The sequence below is a fragment of the Papio anubis genome, chromosome 7 (genome assembly GCF_008728515.1).
Source record: "Papio anubis isolate 15944 chromosome 7, Panubis1.0, whole genome shotgun sequence".
Classification (NCBI taxonomy): domain Eukaryota; kingdom Metazoa; phylum Chordata; class Mammalia; order Primates; family Cercopithecidae; genus Papio; species Papio anubis.
Genome location: NC_044982.1, coordinates 20,301,782 through 20,318,330, shown reverse-complemented (window position 1 = coordinate 20,318,330; position 16,549 = coordinate 20,301,782).

Here is a 16,549-nt window from a genome sequence, read left to right as displayed (position 1 = left end):
AAAAGCTAAACCTACAACTCAATAGAAATAAGTTTGATATTTGTTTATAAAGTTAAACATATAAACCACTAGTCACATTCCTGGGTATTTATTCAAGAAAAAATAAAAATTCGTGTTCACACAAAACTGAACATGAATATTCTTTGAAACTTTATTTGCAATAGCCAAAAACTGGAAACAGGGCAATAATAAATGCCTTTCAGTTGATGAATTTTTAAACAAGCCGTGGTATATCCATTAAATATAGCAGTACCCAGCAATAAAAAGAACAAGCTATTGATACAAACAATGATTTGACTGGATCTCAAGGACAGTCCACTGAGTGGAAAAAATCAATCGCGAAAGGTCATGTATAATTCCACTTATATCAGTCTGAAAATCCCTCTCTCTAGTGACAGAGAATGGCTCCGTGGTTATCAAGGGTTATTGTTAAGAGAGGATGTTTACATAAAGGAGTGACAAGAAGGAATTTCTTTCTGTTAATGGAACAACTCCATATCTTCAGCCTGTGGTGGCTAAAAAAATATCCACACCTGTGATGAACATCACATAGATTTATACACACAAAAAAGAGTTTAGTTTAAAACTAGCAAAATCGAAATAAGGTCTGTAATATAGTCAATAGTATTTTACAAATGTCTATTTTCTAGTTTGGACAAATACGCTATGATTATGTAAGATACTATCATTGGGAGAACTTGGATGAGGGATACATAGGAACTAACTGTGTAATTCTTACAACTTGTCCATCTAAAATATTGTAAAATCAAAATCTTAAAAAGAAATGAACTCAGAATGTTTATTTCATCTTAATCCATGCATTATGTATTTCAAATTATGAATTTCAACCTATTTCTTACAATATAAAGTACTAGAACAGGTAGGCCCTGGCCAATGTTGTCTCTAATGCCTATTTTTTTCTGTCAAAAATATACTTAAATAACTTCCTGAGCAATGTGCAATTTTTAAAGTTAATAAATGTATGAATGAAAAGATATATATGTGTCATCATTTCAGAAGGATTTTTATATTTGGAATTTAATAGGTATTTTAACTGAATTGAAATAAAATTACGTATAAAATTTAAAAACATTTGTTATGTACGGTTTATATGTTTGTATTTTTGGTAGTTAAACACATTTCTAGCTACCTATTATTATATAAATCGGTCCATCTTAGACATAAAACCATACATTTTAATAAATAACATAATTTATTAATTTGGCTATTACTCATTTCCTTCATTTGCGGTAGACTAAAGCTTTGCTCCATTTTTTTTTTTGTAGCTGATTTCCTGGGCTGGATTTCTGAAATGCGGAAGGCAGCTAGGCAAGTTGATAAGTGTTCATTTTTGCCTTAACTTCTCCCGCCTTCCTGAGACTGTTGATTTCCATAGTAAAATGCATTTGTTGAACAGTTCTTTTGTGAAATATCTATTATAATATTTTTTTTCCAGACAGAATAATTACCTAACAACAGGAACAGCATGTTACAGAAAACTCACTGTTATCTTTTCTGAAAAGAAATAGAACTTTTCAGAAGAGAGAGGAAATAAATCAACAGAGCACACCAAGCAATATGTTTCGGGACAAAGGAAGTTTAATGAAAGACACACCAGAATGGTTAGTTCTTTGTTATGTAGACGGATGATTACTGTTAGGATAAAAGGGCAAATCATTATTAGAAATTTTAGGTAATGATTTCGATGTATTACTTCCTTTCATATCAAAGACCATATCTGACTTTAATGTGATTTTTTACAATGTGTGCTTCAAAAGATTGAGGAAGGCAGAGAAAAAAGGACTCATCGGAACTCAACAGCAGAAGATACCATCCAAGTGATTTTAAGATAGATAGTAGGTTGAAGTAAGTTAATCCATAACAATAAAGAATTCCTGACCATTAGAATATAAACTCTTATTTACAATGGAAACAGTGGCTGTGTCCTTGAATAAAATACTTGACATCATTTTTAAGCTCATCGATTCCAAGGTATTTCTCTGGAAACTTGATAGTGGAACATGAATAAACATGGCTCCTTTCCTTGAGAAAAATATACTTAAGTAGACAGCAAATGATTCTATAAACACACTGTAGAATTGTGTTTCCTTAAAAAAGATATGTCCAAGTCTTTACTCCTTATTTCTGTAAATGCAGATGCGATTAATTTAATGACCCCAAGATGACGTTCTAGATTTAGAGTGGGCCGTAAATCCAATAACTTACAAGAAGAGGCAAGGGGAAAGAAATCAAAGAAACAAAACAGCCATGTGAAAATGGTGGCTTGGAAGCTCTAGTTCATATCTTTTTTATCCTGGTAGAAGCAAGCAAGTCCAAACATGTTCTGGTGGCAAAGGGAGATGCACGAGAGTGAAAATAACACCTGCAAATCTTCTAAGATATGGGCATGGGAAGAGCACACTCACTTTTCTGCTTTATTCCACTGGCACAACAAAATCCAAAGCATGGAGAAATGCACTTTACTCCTGCAGTGGCAGGAACTGCAAAAGAACATGAATACAGAGAGATTTGCTAAAACAGGCGAGTAACACAAATTCCCATGCTTGACTTCACAGTGCAACACATTCCCACATTTTCTGTTGCACTTCAGGACATTTTTTTTTTTTTCTGCAGACTCTCAGCTCTTCTTTTTCATATCATAATATCGAATCAATGGATTGCCCTTGGGCTCTGTCCTTGAACCCCTTTTCTTTTCTATATGCATACTCTCTGTTTAAGTTTCCCCATCTATTCTCCCAGGCCACAGGTGATATATGTCCTATATGGGCAGATATTTTTTTTTAACTGGTATGGTCCATGTGTATCTAAAGAGTTTGGCACATATGGTGCTCATTCAATAAAATGTGCATATTTGGAATGAATGAATCAGTAAATCGGTATAATGATGACTCTGCAGCTCCTGCCTTGATCTCTTCTGTGAATTCTGGACATACATAGTTCACTGCCTATCCTATATCTGTATTCAAATGTCAATAATTTCAAATTAACTTTTGGCAAACTCAACTCCAAACCTTTCACCTCAAACTTTCTACAAATGAGTAAATGCCAAATTCATCTCTCTCCTTGTTAATCCTTGAAACCTTGATGTCATATTTGATTTCTCTCCCCTCACACCTATATTTGTAGTACATATGTATAGATCTGTAACCACTTTGGAAGTTGGTCTGGAAATTTCTCATAATGTTAAACATGTTCATAGCAGCTCTTTTTTTCATACTAGGCCCAACCTGGAAACAACCCAAAACAGTGTAGCCCCGAACTAGAAACAATCTCTCCATTAACAAGAGAATAGATAAACAAAGTTTTGATTTTTTGCCATGGAACACTACCCAGAAATAAAAGGGAATGAACTCTTGATCTATGCCAAAACATTGATGAACCTCAAAAACATTATGCTGAGTTAAAGAAGCCAGGACAGCAAAGAGTACATACAATTTCATTTATATGAATTTCTAGAAGAGACATGACTGATCTATGGGGAAATAAATCCAAATGGTGGTTGCCTGGGGTGGAAGGTCAATGATGGATGGGTATGGGAAGGGACATGATGAATAGTTCTGTAATGACTGAAATGTTTTTATATTGCTATAGTAATATATAAATAAAAATGTTTAATATAAACTATATAGTATATATATAACCATATCAATATATAAGTATATATAATTGCCAACATTCTATGCTTAAGATACATGTATTTAACTGAATATACTTTATAATTCAATAAAATGATATCATACTATATATACTATATGTATTTAAGGTAGTGAAAATATAATTAGAATGAAATATCTAGAATATTAACCACCAAACTTAATATATTCAACATTAATAATATTTTAGAATTTTTACCTGTGTCTTTGAATGTATTATCTAACCTTTCCCCAAAACTGAACAGTACCTGGAAATATGTGTTTATACTTCCCTTGCTTTTCTTTATATTTTCAGTGGATCTACAGAGACGTACCACATTTTATTGTGCTTCAGTTCACCACTCTTCACAGATATAGCACTTTGTACAGATTGATGTTTTGTGGCAACCCTGCATCAAGTAAGTCTATCAGTGATATTTCTCCAACAGTATGTGCTCACTTCATGTATGTGTGTCACATTTTGATAATTTCTGCAAAATTTCGAAGTTTTAAATTATTAATTGTATAATTTATGATGATCTGTGATTAGTGATCTTAATTGTTTTGGGATTTCACACACTGTGCCCACATATTACAGTGAATCTCTCATGAAAGAAAGAGTGTATCAATGCAGCAAATGTCATCGTTGTCTTATTTTAGGAAATTGCCACAGCCATCCAAGCCTTCAGCAACCACTACCCTGGTCAGTTAGCAGTCATCATCAAGAAAGACCCTGTACTAGCAAAAACTTTATGAGTCCCTGAAGGTTCAGATAATTGTTAGCATTTTTTAGTAATAAAGTATTCTTAAGTTTAGATATGTAAATTTTTTAAGACGTATTGCAGTTGTGCACTTAATAACCCATAGTATACTGTTATCTTTTATATGCAGTGGGAAACCAAAAAACTTGTGTGACTTGCTTTATTGTGATATTTACTTTATTGTAGTGGTCTGGAACTGAATCTGCAGTATCTCCAAGATACGCCTGTGTGTGTGTACATATTTATATATGTGTATATATGTACACATATACATACAAAATACTTATATTCCCTATATATAAAGTATATACATATGTATCTCTTCATCCCTAAGTAATATTTTGCATATACTTGAATGTTTTAACTATACAAAACTATATCTTATAGGTATGACTCTGCAATTTGCTTTAAGTTTCTTGGATAAGCAGAGATATTTGATATTAACATATTCAATGTATCCATCATTTCCTTCACAGTTGGCTTCGGTTGTAACCTGTTTATACCTTTCAATGCTGCTGCAGCTATGTGAACATATCTTGAATGTGTTGATTTTTTGTTTAAGTTTTGCTTTTCAGATGTAAGCCCTCTGACCACCTGAAATTGATTTTTATGCCTGGTAATGGTAAGGACCTGATTTCACACATTTCCATTTGGATAACCAATCATACCAGCAACCAATCATTGAATAGGCCACCTCTTTTTACCTGTGAAGCACAGTGCTGTCATATATCAAGCTTCCCTGTATGTGTGGTTCTGTCTCTGGAGTTTGATTCTGTTGCACTCTTCTACTGTTTTATTATTCTGGACTATCACACTGACCTATATTCTAAAAGTTTAATAGGCATCAACAACTCATGGGTAAATATATCTCCTTTCCTACCCTTCTCTGTTCCTTCTGCACGTTTCTGAACAGTGCCTTATCTTTACTTCACCTTACGTTTTAGAATCTACTTGTCAAGTTTCATCATTTTGGATTTTGATTAGAATTGTATTGACTATACAGATCGAATAAGTAGAATTAGCATCTTCCTCATATTGTATGTTCCTATTCATGATATACGTTGAAGTTTGTTTAGGTCTGATTTAATATTAAAAAATAGTATTTTATAATTTTCTTCATAAGTACATTGTCCAATTTCTTTCAGAATTATTTATAGGTAATATTTTAGCTTCTATTATAAATGACATTTTTATATTAGATTTTCTACTTTTTATTTATTGGTACATAAATATGTGATAGACTTCTCCAGATTATAAAGAAAATTAACTTTTATTAATTTAAATAATCTATCTCTATCCATTTTAAGTTCTCTATATCATCAACTATATTATCTGGAAATAATTAAAATGTTTGAGCCCTTCTTTTTCATTCATTTTTTATTTTTTATTTTTTTGTCTTACTGTACTAGCTGAGGATTCCAGTTCAGTGTTAAATAGAAATAGTAGTCTAACACATATTGTGTTCTTGATTTCAGATAAATGTTTTCTAACATTTTACCATTACATATAATGTTTACTAGAGATTTTTGAATTTGCCTTTTATCAAGTTAATTTAGTTTCCACCAGTTCTTAAGTTGCTAACACAGCTTACCAAGAATGAGTTGATGCTTTTTTATTTCATTTATGGAAAAGATGACATGGCTTTTCATCTTTAATTTTTTAATATGGCTGAGTTTCCAATTTTAAACTAAGGTAGCATATTACTTTTCTGGCCAAAATTAATCATAAATTCTTTAGAATTTTGGTATCAAGTTTTTTTTTTTACCTTCTGAGAATGTGTTTGGATATACAGTCCTGTGTCACTTAATAACAGACATAAGTTCCAAGGAAAGCATCGTTAGGTGATTGCATCATTGTGTGAACATCACAGAGTGCACTTAGACAAACCTAGATGGTAAAGCCTAATATACACCTAGGCTGTACGGTATAGCTTGTTTATTCTAGGCCACAAACCTGTACAGCATGCTACTGCACTGAACACTGGAGGCAATTACAACACAATGGTAAGTATTTGTGTGTTAAGCATCTCTAAATAAAGAAACAGTACAGTGAAAACACGTTATGATAATCACATGAGACTGCAATCATATATATTGCCTGTTGTTGAGTGAAACATCATTATATGGGGTTTGACTACACTCTCTACTTTTTTCAGTCTCTGAATAGGGTTGTATAAGATTGAAATCACCTGTTTGAACATTGGGTAAATGTTTGAGCCTAGTATTTTATTATGTGAAATATTTTAAACTATTCAAAACAGTTGATAGTTATATGATTATCAATTTATTTTATTTATCTCTCAGTCTGCTTGCTTTAAAATTGGCAATTTGTGGCTGTTTGTCCAAGATAAAAGTTTGAATAGCATAGATCTAGCCAAAGAAGCAGAGAAAGTCTATACAGTGCTTAGATTTGTGTGAAGTTGATTAGGCTATAGTATCCAGTTATTCAATTGATCAAGGATCTAGCAGTTGTTGAGAAAGTATTGTGTAGATGTGGTTAAATTCTACAATTTGGTGACTTTCAGTAAAGGAGATTATTCTCTATAATGTAAGTGGACACCATCTGTTCAGTTGAAAGGACTTATGAACACAATTGAGGTTTCCCTGAGAAAGAAGAAATTATGCCTCATGACCATAATATCAACCTTTGCATAAGAGTTTTCAACCTGCAATCCCGAACATATTTTGGATTTGCCAGTCCCTATAATCCCATAAGCCAATTTCTTACAATATCTTTACTCCCACTGATTCTGTTTCTCTGGAGAACATTGGCTGATGCAGTGCCTTAGTTAACCTCTCCTTCCCCATACTCTATCTCTGCTCTCCCACCTCCCTCAATGAGAACATGCTATGGAAGCTATTAAACAACACACTTTTTACAGCCTTTCCGCCAAACGTTTTTTGAGTTCTCTCAGGAGAGACAGAGAAGCACTTTTCTTCTTCCGTACAACAGAAGAGCCAAACTCCTGGTCCCCACTGCTGCTTATAGAACCTAGCAGGCTGATACCTCTAGAGTAAACTTTGGGTTTTAATTCCTCAAAGATGATCATCTTAATTTTGAGGCTGGACATGTCTTCTTTCCTATGTTTGTAGTAATCTATGCAGCAATGTTTGCTGCCTTATCTTCTCAATTCTCTCTTTGTACAGCTACCTGTTTGTACAGTTAGGAAAAGATTATTACTTTTCCCTGTTTTCAGAAAAATAACTAAACAGTTTTCCATTGAGTAGGCTCTCCAGATTTTCTCTCCATTATGAATGTTTAAAACGAAGTGAAGAGTTTGGAGTGAAAGTTTTTAATGATGTTCCATGTGAGGAAAAATTTGAGGTAAGAGTTGGCCAGTAATCTCCCTGAGTCTTAAAATGTCTACTCATTTCTAGTGTCTTGTGTACAGACTATAATAGCATAGGCTACTGATAATGGGAATTGAACATTTAATTGAGGATATAAAATGTTTTGAGAATCCTCAAGGTTAACTCAGAGTATGTCTGTAAGCCAGGTTTCTCCATTTGAAGGGAAGAAAAGCTATAAAAGCATCCAGCAAGGTCTCCTTAGACTTTTATTATCAGTTTGTGTCAAGAGCTTCCCTTTTAAAATGTTACTGTAGGTAATGACAGAAGATGAAAAAAAATATGCATTTGAGTCTGAAACAAGGAATAAAATTCTCTGCTGGCAATTTACAGATGAATAGGACACAGAGATTTGCTCCTAAATTGGCAGAAGCCACAAACTGCTAAACAAATTAGCATAAAGTCTGTAGTATGAGGATGGAGTTTGTCAGGTTTGCCTCTATAAAAATGAGTTTCAAAAGTATCATTCGTATATGAGGTTAGACTTGTGATCACCACGTCGAGAAAACTGAGATGTAGAATTGTTCTTTGTTACTCAGGTGTAAGTGTTTGACAGTGAGACAAGAACTTAATTATTGGCACATAGATTTCACTAAAGCCTTAAAATGATATATCTCTAAAACACAGGAAACTATATTTTCCTGGAGTCATTCACGTGATTTATTATAGAAAAAGACTGGCTAGATAATAATCCAAGTGTTTAATTGGGCATCACCTTGGGGCAGCCATGCCTTATGATCTCAGGAAACTGATCTCTGTGTGTCTGTTTGCTGGTTTGATTTCTCAAAAATGTAAGAATTTATGAATCTTTAATGAACATTACACTTCTGGTGATTTATTCCAGGTAAAACTTTCAAATATACTTGTTCTCAAATATACTTGTTCTAAAATGTAACATGTGACTCCCCAAAGTTACTCATTTTCAATCTGTTTATAGCCCAAGAACAGCAATCTGCACATTTTAATGCATATTTAAATGTAAGTATACAGAGAAAAGTACACTTTCTGTGTTATTTTCAAATATTAAATACATGTTATATTACAGTTCAATTCAAATTTTAAATACATATTACTTATATTACCTCTCTTTTTCAATTCACAGCAGTTTATTTTATAACTGAGTATAGAGAAGGTGTTTTTCTTGAAAAATGATGAAATTATTCCATCTCTCAATTAAAACATTGGTAACAAGCTAAGGTGAGAAAGGAAATTCAATAGTATAGGATTTAATATATTCAATGAAATAACCATACTTACAAACCACCAAGTGTGATGAAATATGGAAACCAATTGATGTATCCCAATATAATTAATATATACAAAGTGAGATTTGTAAAATCTCTCACCCTTAAGATTTAAAATCCATGGGTTTCTTTTTGATAGCATGCCTCTGACCTTATATAATTGAGCATATATTATTTTATAGTATCATTTTACTATTTTATTTTATGGAAATTACATGAAAACAAAAGAAATTTTATTTTAAATATGTTGTATCAGAGTGTGGAAAATGTGCACAGCTCTTTTAAAAGGCTGTGGTTCCAATTTTCAAGGTGACTTTAATTTACATTTCCACCAAAAATTAGAATATATATCGTCGTAATGTGTTTCCATGGTAACTGTTTTTTATGCTGAAAATAAACTAATGAATCTCGTAAGAAGATTGCCCTTCACCAGCTTTGGACAGATGATTGTGTCTTTTTATATATCAATTCTGAAAGTTCATTATCTGTTCTTCTGATCTATGCCCATTTATAACAACCAGATGCATAAAGGTTGTCTGTGGCTCTAGTTACGAAGCAGCAACAAATGGCTAAGTAAGTTGGTTAAATAAGCAATAATCTAAGAATACGTCAGAATTAGCTGTACTTTAAGACTCACTAAAAAGCAAAGTTTCCAGAGCTAGAAACCATGAAGATGTGGAATGGAACTTGGGCATGAATGCTAGGAATTTTAAGTAATGAGAAAGGATTCTCTCAGTTACTAATGACTCATAATTGCCATAACTGATGAAATTTTAGTGTGACATTAACTATTACAAACAATTAAATTCATATTTTAAAAATACATAAGGTGATTTGAGATCAAGTTTCCAAAGCTGGTACCAAACAAAGCACAACAGGCCAAAATTCCAAAGGTCTCACTTCCAAATCGTTCTGAGTTTCCTTACTTCTAAATGCCCTAATTGTTCCAATGCAAAATGGAAACAATAATATTTCTCCTTCTTCCTTGACGACATTATTTTGAGAATAAGATAAGAAAGTGAGACAAATCCTTTCACCACAAATATTTCTTAGTAACCACCGCTGAATGTACCTAGTGCTTTCAGGTGACCTGAATTGTTCTTCATGTCAGTCTAAGGACTTGTTCCCAGAGTACACAAGAATTTCTGTAACAGATAGGGAAAGGCAACACAGCAAAGGATTTGTAGTATTCAAGATTAATTGCTTCTGGTGATAATGTTGTCTTCAATTTAAGAAACTGATAGTGAGACTTGGCACATTTAGTCATGTAACTAATGTCTCATTACATTGTGGTAAACATCTCATTGAGATAGCAATTCTGTCTTCTCTTTTATAAAAAGAAATGTCTTCAGTCCCAGTCACAATACCCTTTTAAATTTGTTGGCACTGCTCTGACTTGGAATTGCCTATAGTTCCTTCCTTTGTCATCTAAATCAGAGGTTGTATAATAAGTTTCTGAGGCTGCGTATTTAAAAACACGGTGTCACCCAACACTCAAACTTGGAGCCCTGAATTGCCATGGAGGAGATCTGACTATCCTGTAGTCACCCTTCAGGGAGAAAGCCAAGCCACATGGAGACGTGTTGTATAGGCAGTACAGTCGGCTTTCCTAGCTTAGCCAGTCCTTGCATCCTTCCAGCTAGTCTCCAAACATAAGTGGAAGAGCATTAAGTTTAGTGCCTAGTCATTGAGTTACCCCCACACCGCACTTTGAGTCTTCCTAGCTGAGGTCCCATTTATTGTAGAGGAGAGAAGAGGCACCTTCTTATCCTCAGTGTGAAATCCTGACTTATAGATTCTGTGAGATAATAAAGTGGTTGCTTTTAACAACTGTTGTAGGGTAATTGTTATGCAGCAATGATAACTGCTACAGAAATTTTGCTATCAAGGCAAAATGGTGAGATTTTCAGATTTTGAGTTGATGCCCTAACAGGATGAGATTGTGGGAGTGTGTGGTGGGAAATGAGGAGGATTATCTTGCATGTGGCAGGAATAGATATTGGTTTTGGTCAAAGGATGTAATGCAATAATTTAAAAACATGGTCCCAAATTTCTTTGACACTCCTCCCATTGATATTGGGATCTGTATTAGTACTCCGTTCTCACTCTGCTATAAAGAAATACCTGAGACTAAATAATTTATAAAGAAAAGAGGTTTAATTGACTTGCAGTTCCACATGGCAGGGAGGCCTCAGGAAGTTTACAAGTATGGCAGAAGGCAAAGGAGAAGCAAGAACCTTCTTCATAAGGCAAAGGAAAGAGTGAAGGCAAAGGAACCGAGGAAGTGCCACACTTAAAACCATCAGCCCATGTGAGAACTCCCTCAGTATCATGAGAACAACGTGGGGGAAACTGCCTCTATGATCCAATTACCTCCCCCAGGTCCCTCCCTCAATGGCTGGGAATTACAAGTTAAGATGAGATTTGGGTGGGGACACAAAGCCAAACCATATCAGGATCTATGCCTGTTCTCAGTATTCTCATCAGGCTTCCATGAATAAAGTACATTGAAAATAAGACCATGTGGTTTCTAAAATTGTGTCATAAAAAGTGATGCTGCTTCTGCCTTGCTCCTAAGGAAACTTGCTTCAGGGGCGCTGTCTCACCATGTAAGGTGTTTGCTTGACTCAGTCATGTGGGAGAGACCACAGGTTGGTTGGCAACCCCAGCTAAGCTCTGAGGTCGCAGGGAGCATCAGCTTCCAGCTCTGTGAGTGAGACACTCTGGATGAAGGTTAGTTCAGCCTCAACAGGATGTCAACCCTAGAATAATGCTCTCTGGAATCCAGTGGTCCTTTCCATACAGTCTTCATTTCCTTTCCAACCCCAGCCCATCCAAGCAACCACTGTTCTGAGTTCTATTATCAAAGGTCAATTCGATAGAGGCATTCTTTTATTTTACTCAAGTCTTACAGTCCTGTCTCCGTGATACTTATATATCAATAATAATTGATCCAAATTTTAACTTTAAAAAGGGTCACCTTATTTCTCGCTTTATGTCCTTAGGAATATGTCACAATTGTTTTTCAAAACATCATCGGAGAAAGAGCACTAAAATACCAGTATTTTTGCTTTAAATATAACTGATGACTAGTACTAAGAACAGTAGATCGCAATTTGAACTGCTCTTAAGACCTTTAACATCTACTGTGTAATCCTGATGGGTGATTATTTCCTGTTTATTTTGCTAAGGCTCAGTCTGAGGTCTTAGCACCAATGTGTTTGCATTAGCTTGTGACATGTCAGCATTTATTAACTAAATAGGGCGTGGTAAATTTTTGATGAAGTTTTAATTTCCAGTATAACTTGTTAATGGAAAAAGAATTTCAGATCGCTGTATAAATTATCTAACAATATCCTCTCAAGAAATTCCGCTTCATTTTTAGCTTTCAAAGGTAAGCTCAAATAATCAAAGCAGACAATATAAAGTCTCACTGTTAGTGTAAAATAATTTGGGCGTAATTACATCACTTGAATTTTACTCTCCAAATAACTCAATATATTATTTGGTAAATCTGTGCTATTCTTTAATTCCACAGAAATATTTTGTTAAATATAAATTAAAGGAATATAAGAATGTTGTTTGAATTTAATTTACAAGGAGATAATACTTTTTTCTTCTCTCGATATATAACTGACAAGTAAAAATTTTATATATTTAAGTTATATTATGTGACATTTTGATATATGTATTGTGTTAGACTGTTCCTGCATTGCTATAAAGAAATACCTGAGGCTTTTAAATTTATAAATAAAGAAAAGAAGTTTAGTCGGTTCATGGTTCCGCAGGCTGTATAAGCATGGCAGCAGCATCTGTCTGGCTTTTGGTGAGGCCTTTGGAAGTTTACAATCATGGTGGAAGGCAAAAGGGGAACTGGCATATTACATGGCAGAAGAGAGAAAGGGAGAGGCCCCAGACTTTTTAAAATAAGCCAGATCTCTTAAAACTCACCCATTACCAAGGAGATGGCAGCAAGCCATTCATGGAGGATGTGCTCCCTTGATTCAATTACTTCCCACTAGGACCCACCTCCAATATGAAAGAATACATTCCAACATGAGATTTAGAGGGGACAAACATGCAAACTATATAATTTACACATTGTGAAATGATTACCACAATTGAGTTAATTGCATATCCATCACTTAAGATCTACTCTCTTAGCAAATTTTATAGATTTTATGTACGATATATCTTGGGACAAATATATATATGTGATACTACATTTTCTTCATTCATTCATTCATGAACATAGACACTTAGATTGTTTCCATATCTTGGCCATTGTAAATAATGCGGCAATGAGCATGGGCATACAGGTGCCTCTTTGAGATATTAATTTCATTTCCTTTGGGTATGTATTCAGATGTGGGATTGATCTACCATATGATAGTTCTATTTCTAATTTTTCAAGAACATTCATCCATTTTCTGTAATGACTGTACTAATTTCCGTTCCCACCAAAGATGTACAGGGGTTCTCTTTTTTTCCCATACTCTCCCCAAAGCTTATATTTTGTATTTTTTATCATAGCCATTCTAACATGTCTGAGGTGATAGTTCACTGTGATATTGATGTGCATTTCTCTAATAATTACTGTTGTTAATCATATTTTCATATGCTTGCTAGCTATTCACATATTCCTTGGGAAAATGTCTATTTGGGTTTTTGATCTATTTTTTAATCAGCTGTGTTTGTTTGTTTTGCTATGGAGTTGTGTGGATTTCTTATATTTGTTGGATATTAATCACTCATTAAAGGTACGATCGGCAAATATTTTATCCCATGCTGTATGTTGTCTCTCCATTCTGTTGATTGTTTTCTTTTCAGTGCACATACTTTTTAGTTGATGCAATCTCATTTGTCTATTTTTGCTTTGTTGCCTATGCTTTTAGGGTCATATCCAAAAAGTTATTGACCAGACCAAAGTCATAGACCGTTATTATTTTTTCTTCTAGACATTTTACAGTTTTAGGTCTTAAGTATTTTATCTATTTTGAATTCATTTTCATATATGGTGTGAGACAAGGGTCCAATTTCATTCTTCTGCATATGAATATCCAGATTTTTCAACATCATTTATTGAAGAGACTGCCCTTTTTGCTAGTGTATTCTTGGCACCTTTGTCAAAGGTCAGTTGACCATAAATGCGTGATTTTTTCTGGGCTCATTATTCTGATTCATTGGTGTATACATCTTTTTATGCCAGTATCATATTGTTTTAATTACTGTACTTTTTGTTATATATTATGAAATAAGAATTGCGATGCCTTTAGCTTTTTTATTCTTTCTCAAGACTACTTTGACTAGTTGGGATTTTTGTGGTTCTATAAAAATTTTAGAACTTTTTATTTCTCTGAACATATGCCATTGTAACTTTTAAAATCAATTTTATTTTAAATATTTTTTATATCCACATTTTATTTTAAGTTCAGGCACATGTACAGGATATGCAGGTTTGTTATACAGGTAAACTTGTGCCATGGTGCTATGCTGCACAGATCATCCCACCACCTAGGTATGAAGCCCAGCATCCATTAGCTATTCTTCCTGATGCTCTCCCTCTTCCCACCCCTCCCACCCTCTGACAGGCCCCAGTGTGCATTGTTCTTCCCATGTGTGCATATTTTCTCATCATTCAACTCCCACTTACAAGTGAGAACATGCAATATTTGGTTTTTCTATTCCTGCATTAGTTTGGTAAGGATAAGGGCCTCTAGCTCCATCCATGGCCCTGCAAAGGACATGGACTCTATCTTTGTATGGCTATATAGTATTCCATGGTATATATATACAAAATTTTCTTTATCCAGTTTATCATTGATGGGCATTTAGGTTGATTCCATGTGTTTGCTTTTGTGAAGAGTGCTGCAATGAACATATGCATGTATGTATCTTTATAATAGAACGATTTATACTTCTTTAGGCATATACTCAGTAATGGGATTTCTGTATGAAATGATATTTATGATTCTAAGTCTTTGAGGAACTGACACACTGTCTTCCGCAATGGTTAAACTAATTTACACTCCCACCAACAGTGTGAAAGTTTTCCTTTTTCTCCACAATGTTGCCAGTATCTGTTGTTTTTTGACTTTTTAAGAATAGCCATTCTGACTAATGTGAGATGGTATGTCATTGTGGTTTTGATTTGCATTACCCTAATAATAAGTGATGTTGAGTTTTTTTTCATGTTTGTTGGTTGCATGTATGTCTTCTTTTGAGAAGTGTGTGTTCCTGGGCTTTGCCTTCTTTTTAATTAGGTTTTTTTTTTTTTTCCTTGTAAATTCGTTTACGTTCCTTATAGGCACTGGGTATCGGACCTTTGTCAAATGGATATACTGCAAACAATTTCTTCCATTCTGTAGGCTGTCTGTGCTCTCTGTTGAGAGTTTCTTTTGCTGTGCAGAGGCTCTTTAGTTTAATTAGATCCCATTTGTCAATTTTTGCTTTTGTTGCAATTGCTTTTGGTATCTTTGTCACAAAGTCTTTGCCCATGCCTCTGTCCTGAATGGTATTACCTAGGTTTTCTTTTAGGGTTTTTACAGTTTTGGGTTTCACATTTAAGTATTTAATCCATCTTGAGTTAATTTTTGTATATGGTGTAAGGAAGGAGTCCAGGTTCAATTTTCTGTGTATGGTTCATCAGTTCTTCCAGCACAATTTATTGAATAGGAAATCATTTCTCTGTTGTTTGCTTTTGTCAAGTTTGTTGAAAATCAGATGGTTGTAGGTGTGCAGACTTATTTCTGGGTTCTCTATTCTGTTCCATTGGTCTATGTGTCTGTTCTTGTACCAGTACCATGCTGTTTTGGTTACTGTATCCTTGTAGAATAATTTGAAGTTGGGCAGTGTGATGCCTTCAGCTTTGGTCTTCCTGCTTAAGATTGCCTTGGCTATTTGGCTCTTTTTTAGTTTTATGTGAATTTTGGTTCCATGTGAATTTTTCAATTCTGTGAAGAATATCAATGGTAGTTTAATGAGAATGGCATTGAATTATAAATTGCTTTGGGCAATATGACCATTTTAATGATAATGATTCTTCCTATCCATGAGTATGGAAGGCTTCATCCATGAGTATGGAAAGCCACGATCAAGCAGGCTTCATCTCTGGGATGCAAGGTTGGTTCAACATAAGCAAATAAATAAATGTGATTCATCACATAAACAGAACTAAAGGCAAAAATCACGTGATTATCTCAATAGATGTGGAAAACGTCTTTGATAAAATTCAACATCCTTTCATCTTAAATACTCTCACTAGGCCAGACGTGGTGGCTCACACCGGTAATCCTAGCACTTTGGGAGTCTGAGGCAAGTGGATCACCTGAGGTCGGGAGTTCGAGACCACCCTGACCAACAGGGAGAAATCAAATCTCTACTAAAAATACAAACAATTAGCCGGGCATGGTGGCACATGTCTGTAATCCCAGCTACTTGGGAGACTGAGGTAAGAGAATCGCTTGAACCCTGGTGGTGGAGGTTGCAGTGAGCCAAGATCACGCCATTGCACTCCAGCCTGGGCACCAAAAGCAAAACTCCAC